Raw genomic sequence first — 8027 nt, 5'->3', positions numbered from 1 at the left:
CCCTGCGCCAGGGCCCGGCACACCTGCCCGGAGGCGGAGGCTAACGCCGCTCCCAGGCTCTGCAATGCGAAGCGCCAACAGGAAAACGCAAAGCCAGGTTCCTCTTTGGAAAGAAGGGGGAGGTCGGGCCTGCGCAAGCGGAAAGGACCCTCGGTCCCTTTCTGTCCTGCTCAGCGGGGCTGCCGGGAGCCTGAGGGGCGGACCTGCTGGCCGCGGGCCTGGACTCGCCTGCCCGCCTCCTGCCCGGGCTGGGTAAGCCGTGCGTCCCTGCATGGACTTCAGGGAACTGGAGAAGGAGCACTGCTCCCGACAGACATGAGGGTGTTTCCTGTACAGACTCATGTCTTCTCTCTCTCAGCCACTGTGTTTCCATAGGCCATGCCATCTTCACCACATGTTACACGTGGGAGGGAGCTAGGGAGATCCATGTGGGTAGATTCATTTCATTTTACATATTTAAATATTACATGTTTTCATTTCGTCAATTCTTCCCACTCTTCCACCTGCTCTCCACACTCCAGCTGAGAAGCCTGGGCTCGGAGCTGATGAGGCCGGAAGAGGCACCTGGCTGGGCGGAGAGGTCTGGCATCCGAGTGCAGCTCTTCTGGAGTGATGTCGGGTAATGGCGGCCTGAGAGACCCCCTGGGCCTCCCCCTGTAACTTGAACAAGTTGATCAGCTGTAGCCTGCTCAATACGAGAACGCACATTGAGGCGTCTGAGGTGGCAAACAGGGATAAACGGGAGGGGAGAGGGAGGAGAGCTCAGAGGCCCCGGACCTAGCCCTGCAGCCAGGAGCTCACAGCTCGGCTGGCCGGAGAGGGGAGGAAGCAGTGGCAGCAGGCGCTGCCTTTGGCACAAGGTGCAGGGAGTCTTGGTGGGCAGCCCAGCAAGGCATGCCAGGTGAACAGCGCTGAGCCAGCAGAGACCCCGGGAAGGGCAGAGTGGGTTCTGCTGCAGGTGCCTGCTGTCGGGTGGTGGTGTTTCATTCAAAGAAATGGAGCCCACTGCCCTGCCGCCCTGTGACTCCCAACACTCACCTCCAGTTGCCCCTGGTGTCGGGTAAACTGAGAGTGATGGCAGTAGAACCGCTGTTTCCTGTTGTGCTAGATCCCCAGGTGGGGCGTGGGGGAGGGGGATGGCACCCCGCGGAGGTCTGGGGTCACCATTGCAGTGAGGGCAGAACAAACCCCATCCCAAGCAGCTTGGCAGGACTGTCTGAGGGAATCCTAGCAGGGCAGCTCTGGGAGGTCACAGAGGTAAAAATCTTGATTCAGTGGCACCGCCTGGAAAATAGTAGAAAGACCTCTTCAGAGAAAGCTGCTAGAGAAGGGTGAACAATACATACATGCCTAGACAGAGGGGACCAGCAAAAGCATGAATAACCATGGTAATGTGGAAGCTCAGAAAGGAAATGAAAAACCTCCAAAAGTAAACTTGAACACATGGAAATACTGGTATGTGATATAAATGGAAGATAGAAATTCAGGATTGCAGTTCTGAAAATACTCAACAAGATGCGAGAAAATTCAGACAGGCAATTCAATGAAGTCAGACGATAAATCAATAAACAAAATGAGTACTTTACCAGGGAGATTGAAATTTTAAAAAAGAACCAAGCCAAACCCTAGAGATGAAGCATGCAATTAAAGAGATTAGGAGTGAACTACTGAGCATAGGAAACAGAGCCAACCAGGAGGAGGGATCTAGAAATGATGCAGAGGGAAGAAGAGAGAGACCTGAGCATAAAAAGAAGTGAAAACTCTCTCTGAGAACTATCTGCCTCCATCACAAAAAGCAATATAAGAATACAGTGGAACATCAGTTCTCAAACTTAATTCATTCCGGAAGGCTGTTCAAAAACTGAAGCATTTTTTTCTCCTTAAAAATAATGTAAATTGAATAAATCCATTCCAGACCCCCAAATGATTCTTTGTTTTAACCTTTCTTATATACAGACAACTCTAATGTACTGTTTAATCAATAAAGGTTTCAGCATAAAAGGGTTGTCTGGTCAAGAAGCGAATTGTTCAGGATATGAGAATTTGAGATATGAGGCTCGACTATAACAAGAACACCAGCAGAACAAGAGAGGGAGACAGGAATGGAGAGCCGATTCAAATAAATAGTGGAACAGAACTCCCCAAACCTATGAAAAGAACTAGATCCTCAAATCCAAGAAGCAAAAAGAACACCTAGTTACCTCAATCCAAAAAGTCCCTCTCCAAGGCACACTGTATTAAAACTGTCAAAAAATAATGACAAAGAAAAAATTCTCAAAGTAACCAGGAAAAAGAAGGAAGTGACCAACAAAGGAAAACCCATCAGAATCTCATCCGACTTCTCAGAAGAAACTACACAAGCCAGAAGAGAGTGGAACCAAATATTCAAATGATTGAAAGAGAGAAATTACCAGCCAAGCATAATATATCCAGAAAAGGTATCCTTTGACTATGAAGAAGGAATAAATACTTTTCCAGACATACAGAAGCTAAGGGACTTTATCAACAGAAAAAAAAATCCATTGCAAGAAATACTCATGGGAGTTATTCTACCTGAAGCAAAGAGAATAAAGTCACAACACTACAAGATCACCAAAAACAGCACAAACAGGGATAATTTGTGAAAACAAACAAACAAACATAAAAGTGGAGGAGATAAAGGTCTGAACCGTCAAAGGAGGAGGATGATCAAATGCACTCAAAAGAAAAAAGAAAAACTACTGTATACATGCAACTTCATTTTTATAAACCTAAAAAGTAAACACACACAAAAATCCCCAAACCAGAGCACATAGATTTAAAAAATAGGACACAGAGAAAAGAAGTATGGAATACCACCAAAGAAAAACAACAGAAACACGAAGGAAAAGAACCAATGGAGGCACAGAGCTACCCGAAAACAAAAGCTATGAAACCCACTTGTGCAGCCTTCAAGAGACACATTTAAGCTGCAAAGACAAAGGTGGATTCAAAGTGAAAAGTTGGAAAATGATTCTCCAAATAACATGCACAGAACAGCAGAGGCAGCCACACTCATATCTGACAAAATAGATGTCAGGGTGACAAAGGCAACAAGAGACAAGGATGGACACTTTATAAGGATAAAGGAGACAGGACATCAAGAAGACAAAACACTTCTTAATAAATATGCACCCAGCCAGGGAGCCCCAACACACATAAAGAAACTACTTACATAACTAAAGGGAGAAACAGACAAAAACACAGGCATATTTGGGGACCATAATACTCCACTGACAGAAAATCAATATAGAAATATTGTCTTAAGTGACACAGTAGGCCAAATGGACACAATTGACATCTACAGAGCTTTTCACCTCAAAATATCAGATTATACATTTTCCCCTAGTGCATGTATAGACTATATATTAAGTCAACAAATTCAAGAAGATTGAAATGATACCAAACATATTCTCTGACAACAATGCCTTGAAATTAGAAATCAACTGCAAAAAGGAAATACAGAAACCCACAAAGATGTGGAGATTAAACAATATACTACTAAAAAATGATTGGGTCAAAGAAGAAATAAAGAATGAGATCAAATAGAAATGAGAATGACAATATGACATATCAAAACCTCTGGGATACAGCAAAAGCAGTAATAAGAGGGAGGTTTACATCATTACAGGCCTATCTCAAAAAACAAGAGAAATCCAAGTAAGCAACCGAACATTATATCTTAAAGAACTAGAAAAATAAGAACAAATGCAACCCAAAGACAGCAGAAGATAAGAAATAATAAAAATTAGAGCAGAATTGAATGAAATAGAGAACAAAAAGACTATATAAAAACTAGAGGCCAGGTGCATGAAATTCGGCCGGGCAGGCGGTCCCCTCAGCCCAGCCTGCACCCTCTTCAATCCAGGACCCCTCGGGGGATGTCCGACTGCTGGTTTAGGCCTGATCCCTTACTGGTTCCCATGCCGGCCTGGTTGCCCCCAAATGCTCCCCTCTGCTGCCTGGTCACCCCTAATTGCCTGGTCACCCTACGCAGCCTGCTGTTCAGTCATTTGGTCATCCCTCACTAAACCCCTGCTGGCCTGGTCACCCTACGCAGCCTGCTGTTCAGTCATTTGGTCATCCCTCACTAAACCCCTGCTGGCCTGGTCACCCTACGCAGCCTGCTGTTCAGTCATTTGGTCATCCCTCACTAAACCCCTGCTGGCCTGGTCACCCTACGCAGCCTGCTGTTCAGTCATTTGGTCATCCCTCACTAAACCCCTGCTGGCCTGGTCACCCTACGCAGCCTGCTGTTCAGTCATTTGGTCATCCCTCACTAAACCCCTGCTGGCCTTGTCACCCCACGCAGCGTGCTGTTCGGTTGTTACTGTTACTGTGATGGCATCCCAGACAATTTGCATATTCCTCTATTATTAGTATAGATGATACAACAAAGAGCTGGTTCTTTGAAAATATTAATAAAATTGACAACCCCTTGGCTAGAGTCACTAAGGAAAAAAGAGAAAAGACCCATATAAACAAAATAAAAATTGAAACAGGAGAGGTTACCACAGACATCACAGATATACAAACAGATCCTACTAGAATACTATGATGGCCCATATGCCACCAAATTAAAAAACCTAGAAGAAATGGATAAGCTTCTAGAAATATACAACCTTCCTAGACTAAATCATGAAGAATTGGAAAATCTAAATAGACTGATCAGCAGTGAGGAAGTTGAAACAACCATCACAAACCTCCCAAAAAATAAAAGTCCAGGACCAGATGGCTTCACCAGTGAATTCCACCAGATGTTCAAAGAAGATTTAAAAACCATCCTTCTCGCCCTTGACCAGTTTGGCTCAGTGGATAGAGTGTTGACCTGCAGACTGAGGGGTCCCAGGTTCAGTTCCAGTCAAGGGCATGTGCCTTGGTTGCGGGCGCGTCCCCGGTGGGGGGTGTGCAGGAGGCAGCTGATCGATGTTTCTCTCTTGTCTATGTTTCTGACTCTCTATCCCTCTCCCTTCCTCTCTGTAAAAAAATCAATAAAATATATATTTTTTAAAAACCATCCTTCTCAAACTCTTCCAAAAAATTGAAGAAGAGGCAATACTTCCTAACACATTTTGTAGCCAACATAACCCTGATACCAAACCTGGCAAAGATGACACAAATAAAAATACTACAGACCAATATCTCTTATGAATACAGATGCAAAAATCCTAAACAAAATCTAATACAACAATCCAGCAAAAAATAAATAATACATCATGATCAAGTGCATTCCAAGGGCAGAGGATAGTTCAACATATACAAATCAAAGAGTGTAACACACCACATTAACAAAAGAAAGGATAGAAATCATATGATCTTATCAACAGATGCAGATAAGGCATTTGATAAGATACAACATCCATTTATGATGAAAACACTCAATAAAATAGAAATTGAAGGAAAATACCTCAACATAATATAGGCCATATATGACAAACCCTCAGCTAATATCATACTCAGTGGTGAAAAACTGAAAGCTTTCCCTCTAAGATTAGGAACAAGACAAGGATGCCCACTCTCACCACTCTTATTCCACATAGTGCTGGAAGGCCCAGAGCAATAAGGCAAGAGAAAGAAATAAAAGGCATCCAAATTGGGAAGAATGAAGGAAAAGAGTCACTTTTTGCAGATGACATGATTCTGTATATAGAGAACTCTCAAGATTCCATTAAAAAAAAAACTGTTAGAAAAAATACTAGTAAACAAATACAGAAAATTTGCAGGAGACAAAATCAATGCACAATAAACCATTGCTTTCCTGTATACTAACAATGAAACCTCAGAAAAAGAAATGAAAAAAATCCTTTTGCAATTGCAACCAAACGAATAAAATACCTAAGAATAAACAACAAAGAATATGAAAGAACTATATTCTGAAAAGTACAACGCATTATTAAAAGAGATTGAAAAAGACACAACAAAATGAAAGAATCAACATAGTTTAAATGGCGATATTACCCAAAGCAATATACAGATTTAATGCAGTCCCCATCAAAATCCCAATGTCATATTTTAAAGAAATAAAACAATAAATCATCAGATTTGTATGGAACCACAAAAAACCCTGAATAGCCAAAGCAATCCTGAAAAAAAATAAAAATAAAAAAAGAACAAACTTAGGTATCACAGTACCTGACTTCAAATTTTATTACCAAAGTATGATAATCAAAGCAGCATGGTATTGGAAGAAAAACAGACACACAGATCAATGGAACATAATTGACATCCCAGATATAAAACCACATGTATATGGACAGATAATTTTCAACAGAGAAGGCAAAAACAACACACAATGGAGAAAAGAAAGCCTCTTCAATAAATGGTACTGGGAAAATTGAAGAGCCATATGCAAAAGAATGAAACTAGATTTCATGTAAAAATTAATTCAAAATGGATCAAAGACATAAGTATAATATCTGAAACAATAGTTACACAGAAGAAAGCATAGGTACTAAACCTATGGGCCTTGGTCATAGAGAACACTCTATGAATTTGACCCCAAAGTCAAGAAAAGTAAAGGCAAAAATAAGTGAATGGGACTATATCAAAATATATAAATAAGTCATGAAATTCAACACCAAACAAGCAAACAGCCTAATTAAAAAATGGACAGAGGATCTGAACAGACACCTCTCCCAAGAAGACATACAAACAGCCAATAGATTAATGAAAATATGCTCAACCTCACTAGCAATTAGGGAAATGCAATTCCAAACTACAATGAGATACCACCTCACACCTGTTAGAATGGCCATTATCAACAAAACAAGTAATAATAGGTATTGGAGAGGTTGTGGAGAAAAGGGAACCCACATTCACTGCTGGTGGGAATGTAGACTGGTACAACCACTGTGGAAAAGAGTCTGGCGATGCCTCAAAAAATGAAGAATAGAGCTACCATATGTCCCAGCAATCCCTCTCCTGAGTGTATACCCAAAAATCTCAAAAAAACATTTTTCTTAAAGATATAAGCACTCCTATGATCATTACAGCATTATTCATGGTGGCCAAGACATGAAGACAATCAAAGTGTCCTGCAATAGAGAGGACTGGATAAAGAAGATGTGGTCCATGTACACAATGGAATACTACTCAGGCATAAGAAAGGATGAAACACTGCCATTTGCAACACCATGGATGGACCTTGAGAACGTTATGCTAAGTAAGTCAATCAGGAAGAGCTAAGAACCATGTGATTTCACTCATATGGGGGATATAAAACTGAATCTCATGAACACAAACAGCAGTGTGGTGGTTGCCAGAGGGAAGGGGGTGTGGGTTGAGGGGAGAAGAGGATCCTAACATATGGTGACAGAAGATGATTTGACTTTGGGTAGTGGTCACACGGTGCAATATACAGATCTTGTAACACAGAAATCTACACCTGAAACCTACATGATCCTATTAACCAGTGTCACCCCAATAAATTTAATAAAAATAAATAAATAAATGAAATTACATGTTATGTATTCCAAGTAGCCTATTATATAATTTACTTATATTTTTAGTACAATTGTTTGCATTAGTTAGTTATTGCCCCACTTTTCAGGTAAGAAAACTGAGCCCCACAGGCAGAATTGTGCCCTTTCCTCCACATCAATTCTGTGGTTGGTCTCTTTTCAAGAGGCTGTGACAGGAGGCTGCCAGGACCCAGGCCAACTCAGCTGTGGGACCACAGCCCTTCCTCACAGCCTCAGGCTGTGGCCACACTCACAGTCCCAGCCTGAATCATGCAACAGACTGTGGCTCATCCAGAAATAGGATATATGAAGCCCTTAGAAAGCATATTTACAAAGTGTTTTTATGGCCATGGAAATAAGTGTTTATGTATAACTAGTGGCCTGGTGCACAGATTCATGCACATTAAAAGGACATTAATTAGAAGAAATATTTTAATATCACTATCCGCCCTTTCTCTCTAATGGAAGTATCAACCAAATTCATGATGACAATGACAGATCAAAACACATGCATGCAATTGGTGCCAGTGAGAGTTTTTTATATGTGTG

General features: G+C 41.6%; 1 long non-coding RNA gene across 1 annotated transcript in view; it reads right to left on the bottom strand.

Moving 5' to 3' along the window:
• The window catches only part of LOC106726908, an 11417-nt gene that overhangs the window by 1191 nt on the left and 2199 nt on the right, over positions 1–8027 (bottom strand). The window lies entirely within an intron of this gene.

This window comes from Myotis brandtii, unplaced genomic scaffold (genome assembly GCF_000412655.1).
Source record: "Myotis brandtii unplaced genomic scaffold, ASM41265v1 scaffold33, whole genome shotgun sequence".
Taxonomy (NCBI): Eukaryota; Metazoa; Chordata; class Mammalia; order Chiroptera; family Vespertilionidae; genus Myotis; species Myotis brandtii.
This window is presented reverse-complemented; position numbering and strand designations above follow the sequence as displayed.